General features: G+C 38.8%; 1 pseudogene; it reads left to right on the forward strand.

Annotated features, from left to right (window-relative positions):
* The first annotated feature begins 4,362 nt into the window (after positions 1-4,362).
* LOC111774854 (U6 spliceosomal RNA) lies at positions 4,363-4,462 on the forward strand (annotated as a pseudogene).
* The last annotated feature ends 18,244 nt before the right edge of the window (positions 4,463-22,706 follow it).

The following is a 22,706-nucleotide window of genomic DNA, read 5'->3' on the forward strand; positions in this document are numbered from 1 at the left end:
GCAGAGTTGGCCCCACCATCACTCTCTGTCTCCCACGTACCTGCTACAGTCAACACAGTCTCTTACTATTCATTGTGCTGAAGGATTTACCAGCCTTATTTTATGAGTTACTCATGTGGTTCTGTGAGAGATGAGCACATTTAAAGTATCAGCTCAACCCACTGAGTAAGATTTTGTTTCTTTGTATTTTTTTTAATTTTTATTTATTTTTTAAATATTGGCACCTGAGCTAACAACTGATGCCAATCTTCTTTTTTTTTCTGCTTTTTCTCCTCAAATCCCCCCAGTACATAGTTGTATATTTTAGTTGTGAGTCCTTCTACTTGTGGTATGTGATATGTGGGACACCGCCTCAACATGGCCTAATGAGTGGTGCCATGTCCGTGCTCAGGATTGGAACCAGCGAAACCCTGGGCTGCCGAAGCAGAGCGTGCGAACTTAACCACTGGGCCACAGGGCTGGCCTCTGTCTGAATTATTTTTAAATCAACCCTTACTGAGTGCTATTTTTGTGCCCAGAACTATACAAAGCACTTTACGTACATGACATGATCTCATTTAATCATCAAAAGATCCTCATGAGCCATGCATGAACATTGTGCTCATTTTCCAGATGAAAAAACTGAGGCAGAGAGGAATTAGGTGACTTGTCCGAGGTTAAGTCACTTGCCCAGGTTTTTCTGGCTGGGCAAAGATCTTAACTCAGATTTCCTGATTCCAAGTCTGGAGCTTTTATATTACACATGCTGCCTTTTTGCCTATGACAAAGGGTAATACACTTGTGATATTTAGGATACATACCAATGGCTTCTTTACGGAAGATATGAGCATTTTCAAAAGGGATAACTCAAGTTGTGATGACACTTGCCTGGCTTCTCATATTCTTCCTATCCTGGCCTCCTGCCACCTATTCTATCTTTCTGTCTACTCATTCTCCAATACTCATCTTTGTTTAAATCGGATCATTTGCTTGTCCCTCCTTGAATACTTCATGCTCAGCTTAAAGCTCCATCTGTTTCCTAGTCTGGAATGCCACTTTCCTTATCTTCTTATCATTAAATACCAAAATTGAGACTTCCAGGGGACCCTCCCCTGATTACTTTGCTCCTAAATGAGCTCCCTTTTCTCAGTTTCATGCAAATTCACAATTAATTACATTCTACCTGTCATTGCCTACTTTCAAACATCTTGAATCATTTTCAATAAATCTTTCCCAAATTTCACACCTATATGTATAATAACCTTATTCACATCAGGGGACAAATGATTATTTATAACCTTTATTGAGTGCAAGACTTCTGCCTTATACCATGCAAGCAACTTCTCAAAAATTGCCTTGAAACTAGTCTGTGAAGTGTCGATTATTGTGACAGATTTTTCACAGGACAAAAATTGAGGCTTTGAGAGATGAGTACATTGTCTAAGACAATGCCAGTGGCACAGCCAGGACCCACAAGTCGTTGTCCCCAAGCCCATATCTATCTCACGTTACGCTGACAGTTCCCCGAAGTGATAATTTTTTTCATTCCTCCTCTCACTAGTTCATGTATCAGCTTTTAAAGACGTTCTAGTAAAACAAACAAAAAAGAGTCTAGAAAGGTCCTGAGTGAGTTTCAGCAGATAATGTCAGGCACACTGGCCTGATGTGGGTGGGCAGGTAACCTTTCTTTGGATCTGTCTAATCACAGCCTCAAAGTAGAAATATGCATGTCCCAGCAAGGTGGGCTCCTGGGTAGTCTTTCCTGTTTGGAAAACCTCACTTCTCTGGAAGATGTTTGAATAGTGATTATGCCCTGTCTTGCTGCACAAAGAACATCTTTTAAGCAGAAGTTTCTACGACTCGTTTCAAATTTGCATCCTTTCCTTTGTTTCAAAATTACTGCCACCATCTAATGAAGAGAAATAGGTTAAATTAATCAAAGGAAATTTTAGACTGAACATAAAAAAAAATCTGCTAATAGTGAGATCCATTAGACCCTATTAGAAGCTTCATTGATTGAGTCATTTCAAAGAAGACTGACGACCCTTGAGATGGGTCTGAGACTACCCCAGGCCAGGGGAGAGAGAAGCAGATGGAGCCCACAGGCCGCTCCGTCTCTAATGGGGGTGATCTTTTCTGAATTCCCTCATTTTGCCTTCTTGTCAACAAATCCTGCCATCATTTCACTCACATCTTTGCAGCATTTTTCCAGAGCTGTTAACAGAAATCATTTCACAGAGAGTAGGAAAGAATGTCATTTTGTCATTTTCTTGGGGGAGTGGAGGGACGAACAGGCGGTCCCTGCTTCCTAAGCCTTTCAGGGTGAAAAAAGGAGTGAAGCCTGCCGGCTTGTGGGATATAAGAAACAACTTTACTTGGCAGCATTATGCAGAAATAGTAACTGGAAACTCCCCAGTCAACCTCTCTCCTTATTAACCAGAAGGAAGAACAATTTGGGACCACATTGACACCCCCAAACTTACTGGCACTAATGAGCTGCAGGAACTTAATCATTACATTATATCCGAAAAGTAAGAGTGCCTTAATGATCATCAGGTATAACCTTCTTTTGAGTGCAGAACTCCTTTTAATTACAGAATTCCTGGGAGATGGTCATTGGGAGCTCATTATTTCATTGAACTCTTCATTCTATAGTTAGTTGTTCATTTGTTAAGAAAGTCACCCTTTCATTGATCTAGGACATTCATTCATTAGTACTTGCTTTCCCCTTTGGAATAATAATAATAACATATGATCAAAACAATTATAATAATGAGGATGATTATGAGTAGAAATTTTTTTCTATATACTAAGCATGCAATAAAATTTTGCATGTGTTTATGTTTTTATTTATTATCACAAAAATCTTATGTTATAGGCATTATTATTTGCCACTATTTTAGAGAAGGAGGCATTGAGACCCAGAGTGCTAGAGTGACCTTGTTGAGGGTCGCACAACTAGCAAATGGAGTCAGGATTTGTGCTCAATTCTGTTTGATTGCAGAATTCACTCTCTTATGTGCTCTGCATACAGGACACACTAGAAAGCTTCTAGCTCTTCATTTTACATATTCAAAATACATTGTCTTCTCACTCCTTTTTTTCCGGGTTGCACGTGCCAGCTCCCTTAAGCATTCCTTAATTAATATGACTTTCAGTCACTATGTGATCATAGTTGATTTTATTTTAGAAGTTTTTAGCTTTCTTCCCTAATGTATGGACATTTGAACTGGAAATAATACTGATAATGTGGTTTGACAACTGTAGCACATAGAAGATTCTATTGCCACCCTTCATCAAGTTTCAAGATCAAGTTTCTGCATCTGCAAAAGTTATTAATAGCAAAGACGATAATTGACATCAGAAGAACATCAAAGTACAAAACTTTAAGGAGATAGAAAATACATTTGAGAAGACTCTATTTTCAGATCAGAAGGGTTCTTTTTATTTACTTGAAACACCACCATTTTCTCTATAAAACTGAATACAGAACTTAGTTTAAATAATTTCCTACTCAATTTTTCCCACAGCTATAGTGAGAGTCAGGGCCACTGCAAAGGTTCCTGGCTGCTGAAGACTTTGCCTGGAACTCTCAAGAAAGCTCTGATGCTAATGTGGAAATTGTCCTGAACCAGAGTAGGTCTGAGAAAACTCCAGGAGTAGGTGGGAGAAATAAACTAGTATGCTTTCAAGGAACTCATACACATTCAAGGCGAGTAGCAAGACCAGTACCAAAAGAAGCAAATAGACTCGTTAAAAGAGGAAAATAGTAGTAAAAGTGATAGATATAGTATAAAGTGATACAATACATAGTAGAATAATATCAGTAATGTAAGGAGTCAAACATACAGACCAGGCAAAAAGGGGGCCTTTGGAGTCAGGCCGTTGCCGTACCTTTCTATACCCTTTTCCATGTGGATTAATGATGTCCATGGCAATAAGTCTTCAAAAAAGTGACTTGGGAAAGGTATCCATTTGCAATGAGAAGTAGACAGCTAGTAAATATCAGGAGTTCTGGATTACAATTCCGGTTATTCAGTAGTATTGCAGTTGGAGACACTTTTTATGATTAGCTTAACATAGACAAAGATGAAGTAAACTAATGCAGAATGTCTTAAAATAACACCACTCCCCCACTCTACCTCTTCAATTACCTACTCCCTACTCCTCTTACTTTTTAAAAGTTTTCTTCCTGTGGAGGTTACACCCATAGCTCCAAGCCAGGTGCTGATATGACTTTTTCTTGATTTATGAAATACAGGCATTATCGTTTCCTATCTATTGAAAATGAAGATTTAGCTCACTTATATGACCCCAACGTCCCCTTCTCCACTCAACTCTGCATTAATATTTCAGTCTTTCAGTTGGTTAAATCTTTAGTCCTTGTTTTGGCAGCATAAATACTAAAATTAGAATGGTATAGAGATCAACATGGCTCCTGCTCAAGGATGACATGCAAATTTGTGAAGTATTCCATGTTCTTATGGAATATTATTTAGCCTTAAAAAAGACTGGAATTCTATCACATGCTACAACTTGGAAGACCCTTGAAGACATTATGCTAAGTGAAGTGACGTGAACACAAAAGGGCAAATATTTGATTCTATTTATATGAGATACCCAGAGTAGTCAAATTCATTGAGACAGAAAGTTAGAATGGTTGTTGGCAGGGGCTGGGGAGAGCGGGCAATAAGGAGTTGTTGCTTAATGAGTACAGAGTTTTAGTGTGGAAAGATGAAAAATTCCTGAGATGAATGGCGGTGATATTTACACAACTGTATGAATATAGTTAATTCCACTGAACTATACACTTAAGAATTATTAAACTGATAAATTTTGTAATGTATATTTTGGCATAATAAAAAATATTTCCTTATTATGCAACTTATCTTATCTTTTGACTTCTTCTATATAAAATCAACATGTTTCTGCACATGACCTCAATTTTCATCCTCATTATACCAGAATAACTCCATGTATAAACTTTTCATAAAAATATGTAGACGTAATTGTTGCAGGCATGGGTGCTGTTCACAAATAATTTTTCCTGCTCTCTGCCTTCTGTGAACATAGGATTATTGAACTTTAGACCCCTTGAGGCTGATGAAGCCAAGAGACTAGCTTTGGCCCATGAATTGAGCAGTGGGGAAGTGAGTCATTCTCAGACCTGGTCATTTAATGCAGAGCTCTCAGTCCTTTGCCAGAGCAATTGACAAAGTTTGAGATGGCTGTTTTTTTCTCTTTATGCTCTGAAATTTGCAGATATGATGTTTAGGAGTAGGTATTTTTTTCATCCACCCTTTCGTGTAATCAGGGTACTGTTGAAATAGAAAGATCCACGTCTTCTTCCAGATATGCAAAATTGTCCTGCGTTTTATTTTGCTTATTTCTTCCCTTCTATTGTTTTCTCCTTGTTGAGCTCATATTTGTTGGAGGTTGGAATCGCTGATTGTTCTCCTATGCCTTTTATGTTTTATCACATATTTTCTGTTGATTTGCCTTTTTTTCTCTTTTAGGTAGATTTCCTTGACTTTCTCTTATTGTTCTTTGGCATCATCCTTCAAATCTCTCTGAGAATACTAATTAGACTTCAAGTTGGTTCTCTTCCATGAATTATTTCTGTTTCCACTGGGATTGTTTATTTTGCCGTTTTAGTGCTGCTAATTTTCTTTATATGCCTGGGTGATTATAACTTATTCGTATATATTTAAAACAGGAGGGATTGAGTTGACTTTTTCCCGTGGTGGATTGGATTTTCTCTGCTGCTGTATGTGTAGGCTTGTGTTCCCTGAAAGATTTTTCCTTCAATCAGGAGGCTGACCTGGTCAGGGAGGCCCATAAATCACTGGGGACCCAGGCTTTTGATGAGAGATTACCAAAAGGAAAGAAATTTATTCTTTGGTGCCAGCACCAGCTAGTGGGCTTAATTCTCCCCAAGCAATGCATTACATTTCTTTTATGTAGCGGACATCGTTCTTATTATGGTGATTATTGTTTTGCTTTGTTTTCTTTTGCCTTGGGTTAAAGCGAAGTTTCCTGTACTCCTGTTACATCCAGGAATGTGGGTGAGAGAGGAGAGGAGTAGGGAGGTGATTGGATTCTTGCTCTAGAGGCATAATTTCAGGCAGACCCTCTATTCCTCTCTACATACCAATTTTGGCTTACTTTCGTGATCCCGCCCTCCATATGCTTAGTCATTTTATTCCAAAAGTCTTTGGGGTTCTACCTGGAAGATTAGCGCCCTCTTTTTCTGCCATCCCCTCCTGTGTTCATTTTGGGCTGTAGATGCCTCAGTCTTTGTGGTTCAATTACATGGTTCTCATCCATTTTCCATCTCCCAGAAATGCTTTGAAATCTAATCTTGAATGATGGCCCTTCTCCCATTCTCTTTCCTATTAAGGTTTACGAGTTTAATTCTGTTTTTAATCTCTCTTATTTTAGTAAGAAGTGGAGGCAAACACAGGCACTTGATCACCATGTTAAACCAGAGCTCACCCTGTGCACTTGCAGAAAACAAAGGGCTGTGTTGCATTTTGTTCATCTGCAGGGTCATCAACTATCTTCTCACTGAGAGCAATGCGTGTGAGTTGGGGGAGCTAGAACACTAAGGGATACTTTTAGTGTTTCCTAGACTCAAGGTACATCAGCATCCTTTCATGGTTTTTAAGCCATTTGCAAAGAACAGCGTAGGAAAATGGAAAGCAGATGGAAGTCAGGATTTGAATCAACAGCCGTTCCTTTTGCCATATCTTTTTTTTTTTTAACTAGACTTTGGTAAAAGTTGGATATGACCAATGCAATATTCCATAATTAAACTAACAGTTCTGTTTTTGAACATACCTGATTGCAATGACTTAATTGAGAAGAAAGTAAGAAATAATAAAAGTAGTAAGTATCAGAAAAACTGAAATATTTTAGTAGGTTTTCTGTTTGCATTTTAGAAGATGTATCTCAAAGAATCTTGAATTCGGGTTTTATTCTTGTAGTTTTCTGTATCTATAATTATTCTCCAAGTTGTTTTCCTCAGTTCTTGTAAGAATACATCTGGTGCTTCTGAAAAACATTTTCATAAGTGCTTGTGGGTGATTTATTGGTACTTACACCCATACTAGGTTGGGTGTATGAATTGTGCCTACTCCAAATGTCCAGCATCAACACTAGCATGATTTTCGTAATCCTCCCAGACCTCCCTCCTGTCCTCCTTTTTTTATTAACTCAGCCTACTTTTGCCTCCCCTAAACTTCCAGGCTTTCCATGATGTAGTTTGGTTTCTGGTAATTCTTCGGCATCCCCCTCCCTCTGGTATTGCATTTGAATCTTCTTCTTATTTATACCAATCTTATCTCTCATATTCACAATAACATGTCCAAGTCTCTTTTGACTCCACGTTTCTTAATATGTATTTTTTTTTAAGATTAGACTGACGCACAGAGTCCAATGTGGATGGGGAGAAGAAGGAGCAAAAGAGGTTTCTCTAATATGAGCTCTGTGAGTCAAGCCAGAGTCAAATACTAGATTGTATTTAAGGAGAAAAACTGTGTTTGACTGATAAGTCAAAGCTAGAGTGGTTGTGGTGTAAGGTGTGTGAAATGCTGCAGAATACTGGAGCAGGGAGAAGTAGGTTGGAAAAGTCAACTGCGTGTGGCCTAGGTGATGGTGTAAGAGACAAGGGCTAGAGTTTTCAGCTGTGCTTTTGTGCATATTGACACTTTATAAAAAAGAGAGATTATTTGAAATTGAAATTTGTCTCATACTAATTATCCATTGAAATAAAACATGAATGATTCATGTGTTTATCAAAGATCCAATAGACATATACTAGTCAATGCATTATAGTAAAAATAATGGAAAAATTAATAGTGATTACGGCATTATCATCAAAGAAACCTCATATCTGTCAGGAGAGAGATAACTGTACATGTAATGAAGTGATGGAAGAGAAGAAAGGAATGACAATATTTTGTAAGTGTCAATATAAATTATTTAGAACTGAAAGGATACAATATATTTATGGATGTAGTTTAAAAAACACAATTTTCCATCCTAGCCTTTGGACCCACAAAATCAAGGCAACCCTCACGCTTATTGGGAGCACACGGGAGATGAGAAATAACAAGGGCACCTTGCCAGCCAGCTTTATCATGGTCCATGGCAAGACACAAGGTAGGGTTTCCATTTATTAAAAGTATGCTGAGGGTGGCAAGAAAGGAAATTCCTTTTAATCGTTTCTGTTTGCCTACAAAAGGAGAATACTTTCTTAATAAAAATATTTCAAATTATGCCATCTGGCAAGTCATCTTGCCTAATTTTAAGTCCAAATCTTTCCACTGATTGTCTCACAGGAGAACTTGAAGATACTTTTCTACTCCTTCAATCCTCTTTGAAAATTGTTAAGAAACATGGATCACCACTGATATTCTGGTCTGATATGTTTATTTAGACAACTATACCTTTTAAAACATTCCGTTCACTAATGTGTTTGTTTAAATACCTACAGTATATTTCATTTACAATAAAGTCTCCCATTTAGCCATTTTGCCAAAGGAAAGGTCATTCTGTGGTTAATGTCACTCATGTTATCAGACAGAATTCCCCAAACCATCATTACATATGGCTTAGTTATTCAACTCAGCAGAGCTGTTTATTTTTCCGTTGTCCTTGCCTTCAGTGTTCTAAGAGTCTGGTAAATTCCTGCATTTCTACCTTCCAACTGCACAAAGTTAGAGAGGGAAATGTCTTCCTGTAGCAGTAACATGCAACAAAGGTTGCAATGCTCATAACACAGATTCAGTCAGTTGAGACCTGCTTCATTTTTGAATTGTGAGGCTGGATGAATTGTGAGGAAGGAGAAGACGCTACAGCCAGGGCTGTCAGCCTGAGCACTGCATGACTTTTAGGGGTCACACTCCCAAAGACTGTCGTGAATGGGACTTTGCAAACCAGTGGAGGCCTTGTACCATCTCTATTCTTTGGCCAAATACAGCAAACCTAAATGCTGAGTCTGTTTAAAGAAAGGTAGCATACCATTGCTACATAGAACAGGAGGTTGCCTGAAATATTCAGATTATACCAGATTAGTAACATTAGTATGCCTATAGCAAAATTAGAAAAGCATGTTTAAAGTTGAAATTTCAATCTTCTACCATCCACTGAAATCAAACATGAATGATTCATTAATTTATCAAAGACACAATAGGCGTAAATTATGTACAATTCATTCTGCTAATGTTATGGAAAATTCAATGATAAGTAAGGCAGTGCCTTCAAAGGAACCAGGCATCCGGCAGAAGAGTGAGATAAGTACACATTTGATGGAGTGATGAAAGAGAAGAGGGGCAGTGTGAGTTGATCACAGAGGTATCTAGCCTCAGGATTACAAAACAGAAACACAGGTTTTGTGATGTAGACCACATATAATACAGACCAGCAGCATAACTGATGATAAACAGCCTTGTAGTCACAGAACATTCAGATGTCTTTGCACAGATAACTCTTTATGTCTTTAGATATGATATTATGTGGCTTTAGGTAGATAATAGACACAAAATATATAAATACGAACAGTGAACACAGTGCATTGTTAGAAATGTGGAAAGATTATGATGAAAAATAAATAAATGATAGATGGATAGATAAATAGATAGGCAGACAGATTGATGGATAGGTGACAGAGAGACAGAAAAATATCTGGGGCAGATGATAAAGGACTGATTTTAATCTTAGTTATATCACAAATATGAAACAGAATTGATTCATTGACTAAATATAATTTTATTTCAACTTTTAGCATCAAATATAATGATGTTTGTCAGGGCCAAAAGATCATTTTAACCTCTGATGCTGTCAGTGATGTGTTTAAATTTCACAAAAGGTAAATTTCAGTATAGAACTTCCTTGTGCCTGATGAATGTCATGGTGACAATTGTATCAGAGTCTCCATTAAGCTAAATTTTTTTTCAAAATAAAGAAAAATAGGAAAATAGGATGCTGATTCATTTATGTGCTCATTGTTCTTCCAATTCACAGAAGTTTGCCCTTGTTCTATTTCATAATATGTAAAAAACAGAGACCAAGTTTTCTTAAATACATTTATAAAGACATTTTTGTATCAGGCAAAAAATAAACACTGATAAAAATAAAAGTACAAGTCATTCTTTAATTGGCATATAACCTTGTTTCCCCCCATCCTTTAGTGCTCTCTTCAGAAGAGCTCCAGAATTTGATTCAATCTGGAATCATGTTCCGCTACACTAGCTCCCCGAGCTAGCCAATTATCTATGAAGGTTTCTTCTTGGATGCCCTCAGTTAGCTCTGTTCATTCAATGGAAAACTTGTGGTACTGAATTCATTTTAAATGACAGGCAGAAAAGTCTGTACTGTTTAAATGGCAACTTAAATATACAATGCAAGGTATTCGATTTAACTTAAATTAAATTAATTCAATTTAGCTGTCAAAACCCCAACAAAGATGCTTAGTGTTTCCTGTGGTAACTATTTGATATATAGTGGGTGAGTGTGTGTGTGTGTCCAAATTTATGTGTATATGAGACAGAGAGATTGTTCAATTGTCCTATACCTTAGCAATCAAAGTTTTTTTCTTGTTTTCTTTTGGAAAGTAAGAAAAAAAACAAATTTATATTGACCTATATGAAGTTGTAAAATGTGATAGAAACTATTTTCATAATAGACTGTGTCACATAACTTCCAATACTGGTTCTTAGAATTCTTTCCTTCTATTCAGAATTCTATTGTGATTCTGCTTGGACCGTCTATCTACCATGCATAGAACCACAACACATTGAAAGAACAATTGTCTCTGGTGTACTCTCTACCATAGAAATTCAGCCAATCAATAATCTGTTAATCAAATGTCAAATCAAATCTGACCATCTCTAATATACCCAGTTCTGTGCCAGATAAGGTAGAAGGTATGAAAGCATAGGATATAGCTTCAGTCCTCAAGAAAGTTTTCCAAGCTTGGTATTTACCTTTGTGGAAAATCCAATAAACATTTTCTTAGATGCATAAATTTAAAATGACAATGTGAGAATTTCAAGGAGTGCTTTAGCAATTAAAAAAAAGGGGATATAACTGAGGATAATACATACATAAGGGATGTGAGAGGTGAAATATCCTTCTGGAAGGAAACGTGCTCACTACAAAACTGCAAAATGCATGGCAGACAATGGGCAAGAGATCTTATTTAGTTGAGATCTCACAGTAGATCTCAGTAGTAGTTGAGACATAATTTTATCATTCAAGGAAATTTCTATGATGGCATTTAGAGCAGCTTTCCCCATCCTCCTCTTCATCTGCCCCTCCATACTCCTCAGATTTGTTTGCAAGGTGGCTGGAACATGGTGTCAGGCCCTGCAGTTGCATATTGGTGACCATTGCATATAGTTTGTGAATATGTGGAGGAAGAGGGTGCCTGAAAAGCCACATCGTAGGGAGACACCAAAATGGAGAGAAATGACTATTTATTTAAATGTTTGTTTTAGAGTAATTCACTTTTTAATCAATAGGATGAATATGTGGGAAATCAGAAAGCTTGAAGTAGAAGCGGCAGACAGTGAAGAGATGCCAAGCATTTCCTAAAGGATATTTGCAGTGAATATTTAGAGGATGTCTCTGCTGCGAGTGGGAAGGTAGCCATCAACACCATCCAGCTGGTACAGGAAGTTACACTGAACGTTACAACAGGATAGGTAGAGAGGAGAATCAGTTTAATAGTATCATCTTCATCATGTACAAGTTGAGTTGGCTATAAGACTTAAACTTTGGTTTATACAAATTAACTTCATTCCATAATTCCACACTAAATATTGGGGCATTAGGACCATTCAAAATAGTAAAATTGGAAATTCTCCCTCTGGCTTCCCATGCATCTGCAGCACTGATGTTAGAATTTAGCTATAGACTGTCTTATATTGTATTCTGTCTGTTTTATATTGATCAGTCAACCATAGTCCATTCCGAGTGTGTATCTGGCCTTGTGAGCAAGTATTAAGCAAGAATTGGCCCCTGTCTTTAAGGAACTAGTTATCTAGTAATGAGATGAAACTTAAAAATATGAAAAACATAAATGATTATCCCACCACAGTTTTATTCCCAACATGTAGAATTCACACTTGCTGTCACATGATAGTAAATAAATGGTGTCTTAGACCACAAAGTATTGCTGGTCACAGAGAGGGCATGCTTAGCTCTGGGGAAGCTCTCTAATTTGCCTATACGAAAATGACTGCAAACATTTCCTGCTTCCTCCAGAATCATTTTTTTATCAAGAGGTATATGCTTTCTCTATATACCTATCTTTAAAATTTCCCACTTCTTTTTTTCCCTTACCTGTGAAGGCAGTTTATCAAATATGTATTTTATATAAATACATAGCTGATATGCCATATTCAAACTGGTGTTTCTCTGCTTGTCCACTTGTTCCGCTTCCCACATTTCCCCTCTTTATTCATCTGAACCGTGGTGTTGAAGACCACAACTTGAAATTGTAGATGCATTCTTACTGACTATCCACTGTCCTTTTGCCATTGCCATTCTCCCTGTTCTTAAGTCTAGTTGACTAAAGGTATGTGCTGTTCCTAAGAAAGGGTTGCAATTTCTGACTAAGAACAAACACTGGTCCGGGCTGGTATTTCTCACACCAGAGTCCTGACTCCCTCTGGTCAGTAGCTAGCAGGAGGTTCCAAGATCAAACCATGGACTCCAGGCTGTGCCAACAGTTATTGCAAGAACGTCCACTGTGGACAATGCAAAACAGCTAACTCTAAAGTAAAAATGCCAAGAAACCCTCTTGAGGTTTGAATCAGTGAAGCCAGCTATTCAGGATTTTTTTCTTTTTTTTTGAGGAAGATTAGCCCTGAGCTAACTACTGCCAATCCTCCTTTTTGTGCTGAGGAAGCCTGGCCCTGAGTTAACATCCGTGCCCATCTTCCTCTACTTTATATGTGGGACGCCCACATGGCTTTTGCCAAGCGGTGCCATGTCCGCACCCGGGATCTGAACTGGCGAACCCCAGGCCGCCAAGAAGCCAAACGTGCGAACTTAACCGCTGGGCCACCAGGCCAGCCCTGGGAATTTTTAATATTTTAATTATTTGTTGAGTTGTTTTTTTTTTAAACTTCTCTTCCACTGACATACCTTCAAATATAATTGGGAGTAACACAACGTACATTTGAACTGCTAAAAAAATATACCTGACAGTGAAGATTACAACCTAGCATTCAAGAAATGAAAAGAGTAGCATATTTTTTGAATTCCAGTCAATGTATGAAGTAGTTTTCCAAATGATACAAATAAATATGATGCAAGGCTAAAGATAACACTTAGACTTTGTATAAAAGAGACTGGATTACTTTGTTCTTCATTAATTTATTCACTGAAAACTTTGTTACTGAGCTCCTACTCGGTGATGGATACTATGCTTAGTAGTAACTCTTAAGCGCAGTTTTTTTTATATGAGGCTTCGATTTTTATTGTAAAGCACAGCTTCACTGCACACAAAATGCAGAAATTCTTTCCGATCGTATATGTAGAGCTGGCAATATTTTTAAATGACAAAATACTGAACGTAAGTATAAAGTCTGGAATTCCCACAGGGCCACGGTGGCTGGAGAAGGCAATTAAGAGGGTGAAATCGTGGTAGTAGTCAGCACTTGATTGTAAAAGAGGCAACTTCGAGATGGCAGCATCACCTCCTCTGATTATTAAGAAATAAATATTGACGTTAATTTAGCATTTTCCGTCTTCAAAGCACTTTACAATTATTAATTAGTCCTCTTAGGACTATTTGAAATATAATTTCTGAAGTTTGCATTTAAGTAGGATTTTCATGATGGTGTTTTTTGGAATCAAATACAACAGATTTTTTTTTTATAATTCTTAGAATTTTTTTTTTTCTTTCAGGAATTAAAGATAGTAGGATGAGTATAGTTGAATAGATGTTCCAGGAAACCTTATCTCAGGATGCCTACTATGGGGTCACCAGGAACTTCATTTGCATATTCCTACAGCAATGGACCAAGGTGACAGTTCAGTTTCCTCAAAGGCCTTTGACCATGAGAGTTACTCTCAGTTCATCAAATAAACCCACTTTTGCACCCAAATGTTTGTACAGGGTGTTATCTCTGCCAGCGACTGCCACTCAAACTGCTGCCCTTCTTCTTTCAGCTGCCAATTCCTATGTATCTCAGTTTTATATTTTATGACAAAGAACCGTTTCCTAAACCTTTGACTTTTTTTCCTTTTAGCCAGCCCTGATGGTCTAGTGGTTAAGGTTAAGCACTCCGCCTCCGCCTGAATTTGTTTCCTGGTCAGGCAACCACACCGTCTGTCAGTTGTCATACTGTGGTGGCTGCATGTTGCTGTGACACTGAAAGCTATGCCACCAGTATTTTGAATACCAGCAGGGTCACCCACAATGCACAGGTTTCCTGGGAGCTTCCATACTAGATAGACTAGGAAGAAGGACCGGCCACTCACTTCTGAAAGAATTGACCATGAAAACCCTATGAATAGCAGAGGCGCATCGTCTGATATAGTGCCAGACTGTGAAAGGATGGCGCAAAAAGCACCAGGCAGGGCTCTGCTCTGCTGCACACAGGGTTGCTCAGAGTTGTAATTAACTCAATGGCACTAACCGCAAAGATTTTTTTTAAAACATTCAACAAATATTTATTAAGTTGCCAAATAGAAAATTTGAAAAACAAAAGCATGGACCTTTATCTCATAGCTCATAGACTAACAAGAAGACCAAGAAAATACGAACAATCACTCTATAGTATAACAAGTATTTTTCTAAAACATTAATACATCTTTTTTGAGCAGTTTTATGTTTACGAAAACATTGATGGGGGGGCTGGCCTGGTGGCATGATGGTTAAGTTTGTGTGCTCCACTTCGGTGGCCCAGGGTTTGAAGGCTCCAATCCCTGGCACAGACCTCACACTGCTCCTCAGGCCATGCTGTGGCAGCATCCCACATAAAATAGAGGAAGATTGATACAGATATTAGCTCAGGTCTAGTTTTCCTCACAAAAAATAAAAAAAATTGAGGAAAAAGTACAGAGAGTTCCCATATACTCCCTCAATACAATACCTCCTCATCAGTTTTCCCTATTATTAACATCTGGCATTAGTGTGGTACATTTGTTAGAATTGATGAGCCAATACTGACACATTATGATTAATTAAAATCTATAGTTTCTATGTGGATTCACTCTTTATGCTGTACATTCCAGGCTGTGTTTCGACAAATAGCTAAGTACGTTTATCCACCATTACAGTATCATGCAGAATAGTTTCTTTTGCCATATGTTCTTGTGTGTCAGTTTATACTAGTTTGACTTCTCTGTGACCACTCACCTTTGTCCCAGACCCACCTGCATTTCAAGGAGGTTGTGTCCCTTTGGAGACTGCTTGTACAAACACTGAGACATCAGTCTTCTCAGCTCCACTGAGCAGGAAGCCTCTCTGTCCCCAGAGAAATGCATTTCATTCCACCCGATTTGAAGAGAAGACAAGGGTCTACGTTGGTGATGAAGGGAGGTCATTTGCAATTTAATTCAGTTTGACGTATAAGAGGCCTTCTCCGATCCACGCTCCTGCCCTGCATCTTGTCCAATTAGGGAGCATTCTGGCACCTTCTTTTTGTTTGCCAGATCTATCACCTCCCTCACTTCTGCACTGTCCAGGATCATCACAGGATCCACAGTAGCATTTAATCTGTCTGTGAAGCTACAGATGATTCTAGTAATCATTACTGGAGGGTCACCTCTATATTTTAGAAAGTTAGCTTGCTGTTTATTAGCCAAAACAGATATACTACTAACTTATGTGCATATGTTTTTGTTTGAGCCTTTGCTGAACCACGGTCACCACTTATATACATGGGCAATCTTCTCGTATCAATAGGCAACGAATTGCTTTGTGATTATTTGTCTACATCTGCCTCCCCTTTTAGACTGCAAGTTACATAATGGAAAGAAAGTACTGTTTTTATTTACTCTTGGGTCCCTCAACAATTTGAACTTTGCCTGCCACATGATAGAGTCTCAAATTCTGAATCAATTTAAAGCACAAAAATAAAAACAAATTTAAAAAATAGTTAAGGAGAGAATAAATAAACTAGAAAGCCAACTTTCTGTAATGCTTCAAGGAGACAGTTTAAAAAATTTTCTAACTTTACTACTCAATCCTCACTCCTGATAAATTTGTAATGGCACAGAGAAGATGAAAGGAAGCGGAAGGTATGCTTATGCCTTGCAATATCATGGCATAAAACCTGGCTCAGACCATTATATGTGCCTCAAATTCAGCCCCCTTTTTTCCTTGAAGGTCTCCTCTAAAGCCACATTAAATCATTGAGGATAAAGACACTGATGACAATAATGGTAATCCTCCATTCCCCCAGTGAGAAGACCCATTCTAGTGACTGAGAAAGGAAATTTCAGACCCGCCTCCAAGAACCTCAACCTCAACCTTCAGAGATTCATGGCTCCCTAAAGCATCAATGGTAAGGACTTCCTCTTTACCTTTGGACGTTCTCTGGAAAGCTCTCCCTGTACCCTCCTGGATCTGGACCAAGGGCCCCTATTAGGGTCCTATTAGTAGGTGGTAGCCTCTCTCATTTTCCTCTCACACTGGGTTGTAATTGCCTGGATACTTCCCCACTTTCTCCATCAGGCTTTAGGCTACATTATGACAAGAAGCCTGTTTTCTTTGCTTACTATGTCATCACTTGTGCTTAGCTGAATGTCTGAAACATAATGTGGGAGGAAGGAAGGGAAGAAGGAAGGATGGGAGAAGGAAGGAAGGCAAGCAAACAAAAAAAAGAAAAAAAGAAGGAAAGACTTACATCTAGAAGTAATAAAATTTCTCTTACAAGCCCTGGTCCGTTTAAGTTTAAGTGTTTCTTCTAGAATCTTGACTCATAAGAGAGCCCTGAGCTTTTCAGGAAAAACAAAACACCTACTTAGCAGGGGAAGCTAGTTGGCTCACAGCTCTTTGGAACCATCCTTGGCACTATGATTCACTTTGATTTTGCCACCCATCTGTCTTATTTATGTTGGATGACAGCGGATTAACTGACCTCAGCTCTAATTTAATGCTGTGTTCATGGGATACCTAATATCACAGCCAAATATGGAGATGCTCCTAGCACTAACAAACGCTGTGATCCTGTCTTGGTGTGCCTTGTGTTACCTTGATGCCTTTTCCTTGGCTGACTCTGGAACACATTTAATTTTGTATCTTTTCTGTCATCTGAGGTGTGTTAAACCTAAATGTACCCTGTGGGCTTTGTTATTCATAAAGGGCAGACTACCTCCTTCCACTTGCTATGTATTTCCTCATTTTATACCTATCATGCATGTGTCTTCTTTATCACATTAACTGAAGTCAGGGATCATGCCATATATTGCTTTATTATATCTTTCAATGGTTAGTATATTATGTTGAAAACAATAGGTTGAGATATTAAAAACATGATAAAATGGATGAAAAGTAAAGGGAATTTTCTTATCACAAATAGAAATATTTCTTTTTAATTCAATTCATATGTACTCCTTTCTAATCTCCAAGATTCTGGGATTTATATTAAGAATTTAAGATACGCAAGAACTTGTTTTCACAAACCAGTGCTGTATCTGTGTTTTCACTGGGTCAAAAAAACCCATAAAAGGGCCAGCCCTGTGGCCTAGTGGTTAGGTTTTATGTGCTCCACTTCGGCGGCCTGGGTTGGTTCCCGGACACAGACCTACACCACTCATTGGTGGCCATGCTGTGGCAGCGACCCACATACAAAATAGAGGAAGTTTGGCAACAGATGTTACCTCAGGGTCAATCTTCTTAAGAAAAAAAATAAACAGAAAGTGCTTGTCCAGTTTCTTTTTATCTTGGACACTGAACTCTGGAGTTAAAGGATGCCATTGCAAACCATGCACTCTTCTCCTGTGTCACCACACACACAGACTTACTAGGCTCCTTCCTTGTTGATCTCCTAAATGGCATCTCAGCAGCAGAAAGGTCAGAAACAAAAACTCCAAGTTTGCAAGATTTAAAGGCAAGTTATCAAGAATTGGACTGGAGCCCCAAACCATATAGGCTATAAGGTCAGAGCTTAACTGTTTTTCCATTTTATTGCTCAGGGACAAAAGAATTTGATGCATAAGACTCCGGCCCCATAAACCCTACTGAGGTAGCCATTTCTTCACTTATGGTTGCAAGTTGACTACTGACCACATAATTTAAATCAACAGCAGCAGGGCCCTGGTGGGGATGTGAGAAGCAATGTTACACACAACATCCTTTTCCTAATTATTGGGACCCGGACAGGTGGTGGGAAGAGAATGAGGGGTGAGGTTGGGGGAAAAGGAGGGGCGGGGAGGCACAGTGACATTTCCCATCTCAGGAGTACAAGATTCATTACCTCTGATGAAAAGTCACCAGGCTGCAGTGAGTCCTGACATACTCTGTGACAGGAGAAAGTGACATGGCCGTTTGACATTCAGGGCTAGAAGGTTGCCGGTCTGTAATCACTAGTTAAAATTGAATCTTGTACATTGCACCCTGCCAGCCACAGCTCAACTCTTGATAATTATTTGGATGCTACTGTATTTGGATTTTATTTCCCCAGCAGAGAGGGGAAGTTGGATTTATAGTTTACTGCTGGGTTAGGATTGGAACAGGCTAGATCTTTTTTATGGTTAATATGGCAGAGCCAAATAAATCTAGAGATATTTTTTTGTCCCCATTTTAATTCTAAACCACTTGGGGGTGGAGATAGGGAACCACAAAGGAATCAAAGGGTGCATCTTCTCATTTTCCATGAACAAGCTACAATTCTGTCTGTGCTAATGTTTTCCTCTTTTTTCCTTTCACTCCATGATGCTTTAAACCAGCCATCTGGACAGAGACGGGGCTGGGAAGCACCATTTTGTAACAGCTATAGCGTGTGCTGCTACATGGATGAGGACATAGATGGTCAATGCCACTTAACAACCACTTCTTCTTTACCTGGGGGTCAGGAAAAGGACAAGAGAAATGCTTTACAGTGGGTCATTTTAGTTTAATTACACAGTGGCCTTGAACTGTTGATTTGCATGTAGGCATGCTGCGATTCCATCCATATTCTCTCCCCTCACTCCTACCCTGAGGCATGGAAGATTCCAGTCATGGTAGGAGTACGGGCTGTATATTCACCCCATTAAGCCCAGAAGGATCCCTGATGTCTGGCTTAACAGGCTCAATCTAACATTTTGAAGAGTCACAAGCTACATGTTCATGGAAGGGTAAAATGATCACCAGAGGTAACTTTATGTACAGACAGAAGAGTTTTGCCTGTGCACTAGGGTTTGGCTGTGTCCTAGGAAGCGGGCAGACTGGCCTGATCTAAGATATCTCTACCACTAATCTCCCTCAACGTCTAAAAGTCTATTATTAAAAAACATTGACTTAAATAAAAACATTGTGTTTCCAAGGGTTCCAAAATGTCACCATTATTTCTTGGAAAAAAAAAAATTCTCAAACACAGATAGATAAATCATGGTAGAAATTTTGTAGGGAAAGGCCAATAGGCTCTGGACCAAAATGCCTCAAGGATTAGCATTCATTTCTCTGGGGGACTCACTTTGGCCCTGGGGCTGACTCTCAGCCTTGCTAGTGCTGAAACCTGATTTCTATCAGTTGATTACGGTTCTATCACTTACAGAGACGTCCCATCACTTAAACATCTACTAAGTTTGTGGGATTGATGTCTGGAACAAGAGTGATTTATGTAATGCGTGGTGAGAAATAATAATACAAGAGGATTTCAAACATGCAAGGTCACATGACCAGTGCAGACATTACAGGTAAACCAGCCAAATTCCAAAGAGAACGTGTCCTGGTGACCAAGGAATCACCAGGAAAGTAAAGATAAGTCGAGCTCTTTGCCCTCTTACTGACAGAGTCAGTGTAGCCAAGGCTGTCTTCACCAAATCCAGGATGGCCATAAGAGCTGAGATAGTCAGCATCCTTAATGTAAAGCTCCCTTTCTCCTGGCTAGTGCCAAGATGGCACTGCCAACCACGGCTGACTCTCATCTCCTTTGTTCGGTCTTCAAGGGTAAACACCAGCCCCTCTGCCCAGCCTCCACTTCATAGCGAGAGATGGTGTTGATATCAGAGCTTGGTTTTCAGAAGGCAGTCATAATTTCCTGCTTCTCCAGTCACTTGCCGACATAAACAGCTTCGGGTAAATGCTTCCATTACTTGCTTTCATTCCTGTAGAAAATACACTGACAGAATGGGACACCTTAAAGGGAGGATTTCTTGTCCAAAGCAGGAATTTCTGGACACAGAAAAGTCTAGGAAGGTAATTGAGCTTTGAGAAACTTGGCAATAAAGTACCAGAATGAGAATACCTGAGGGAAGGACATGAACAAGCAAAGGAGAAAAATACAGAAGAAAGGAGAGGGACAAAAGAAAGAAAAACCCCAGATATATCAAGAGGACTGAAATGATGCCTATAATGGAAATTGAGTAAGGAGTGACTTGAATGTGTGGTTGCTGAAATGACGAGTCCACCAGCAGTGAAACTGAGGTGTCTGGGTTGGTTAGATGAGGTGTGGTTAAAAGAATAAACTCACTTTTTTTGTTATATCACATATCAACTGCCCAGATTGTAAAGACTGGATTAAAAGTAGTTTCTTTTTTCCTATGGGCATCAATTATCATTACCTGGGAAGAATAACCTCAATTATTCCTTGTCTAGGCCACAGGCAAAAAGGCAAAGCTGTAACTAATAAGGGATTCCATCAGCAGTATTGCTCATGGCAAAGTGAAGGACAGTCCTTGTGTTCCCCAATGTCTGGGAAAAGACCTCCTCCTTTTCTCCTCCAAATGAAATCTCACTCATCATGTATGGTTCATTTCAAGGCCCCCTCTTCCATGAAGTCCCCCCTGACTAACCAGCACAGGTGATCTTAAATTTCTGTAAAAGTTATCCTTCTAGTATAAATGTATCATCTGTGTTTGGTTTTAATGTTCTTTTTGTGTCTCCTGTTTATACATCTTGCTTGAATGAGCAACTATAGCCTGGAGGTAAGAAGTTTCTGAGATCTAAAGTTAGTCTTTTAACCTCCTGGAAAATCAATTTTCTTATCTATTAAGATGAGGATATAGGAATACGGTCCTCAAATGTCTCTTCTGGTTCTTATAGTCTACGAAACTAGGTTGTACTTCCTTTGTCCTTCTCCTTGAAGGGAAATGTATTTTTCTTCGTTTAATTTACACAATCTTGTGTTCAATTCAACATAAGCAGACCACCGCAAGAGCAATGCTTCGTACTAGACTTCAGGCACACCATAGGCATATCCAATGACAGCCCTTCAAATGCAGCAGCACCAGCAGGAGCTCAGCCCAGTGCAATCCACTCATGAACTGGCTGTGCTGGTTGTGCAACTACAACATAAGGACTCTGTGCTTTGACAGACTCAAATTGCATTTTTTAACATTTCTGTTCTAAAATGTTGTATGGCCAGATTCTTTCTAGTCTCACCTTGTTTAAGTATATTTCTGAGGAAATCGAGCTGTCTGGAAGCTTCTACTCATACAGCTCTCAGTGGTGAGCTATCCCCACAGCTTTTGATGCAATTAGCATCCTAGAATATTGAACAGAAGTAATTTTATCGTGCAATCAAGAATACATCAGCTAAGGTTAGATGTCAGTTATTGCTGAAAACTGAAAGAAAGGAAAAATATGAGGAGTAACATTGTTCACAGGTAAAAAGAACCTAAGTCTGGCTTGGGTTGAGAGAGGGTGGCTTGTATTTTGATGGGATTATTATTTTAAGATACACGTTAGTGTTCTTTTGCAATATACTGATTACATTCCTTGGCATTACACGATTGGGGATAAAATCATCAACATCCCATTGAACAGGGGAGATGGGGAGAGAATCTGTGGCCACCTCAGGTGATGCCCAAAGATTAGACCACTGGATCTGAATGGATTACTTTACTTTTCTTGGAATCTGTGTATCACCCAAGAAGGAAGAGTTTTGTCGCTGAGTGGCGTTGGAGCTTATTGCTTGTCTTAAGAATAGAAGGAACAAGAGTCTTCTTTTTCCCAAATGTCCCCTGGCAATGCCATCTGATAATTTAGCAGCAAACACTTTCCGTCTGCCTCCCTGGGGGCTGTTAATTCAGATGTAGAGGGAAAATGTAGGTCTGCGTTTTGTGCCACTCTTAATCAAAATGATTTTCTGAAATGCAACTGTAGAAAACAGACTCTTTTATTTTAGGATCAACAGCAGTTTTTACAATGTTAGGCAAACCTGAGCTCCTCCTTAAAACGTCAGGAAAACAAAAACTGTCCCCACCTGAAAGGCCTCTTCACTTGTCTTGAAAGGATTTTTTCGTCTGTTTCCCTTAAACTGCTTTCTCCTTCTGTGCAACTTCCCAATCCCATTCACAAACTGTTGCCATGGTAAATAATTATATCACAGATGAATTGTGTACACTTCCTTTTCATAGCTGGAAGAGAAATTGTAGAGGAACAGGGAAAAAAAATCAAAATCCTTTAAAATTACAGGGGAGATGGCTGAGGAACGCATTGCTTCCTCGTTAACATAATTAGCTCCATGAATTATAAATTGGTATTAGAACTTGCTCTTCATGACAAAAGGAGTAATTATATTTACTCATGTAAAATTAAACAATACCAAAAAAATTAA

Source organism: Equus caballus, chromosome 8 (genome assembly GCF_041296265.1).
Source record: "Equus caballus isolate H_3958 breed thoroughbred chromosome 8, TB-T2T, whole genome shotgun sequence".
In the NCBI taxonomy this organism is placed as follows: domain Eukaryota; kingdom Metazoa; phylum Chordata; class Mammalia; order Perissodactyla; family Equidae; genus Equus; species Equus caballus.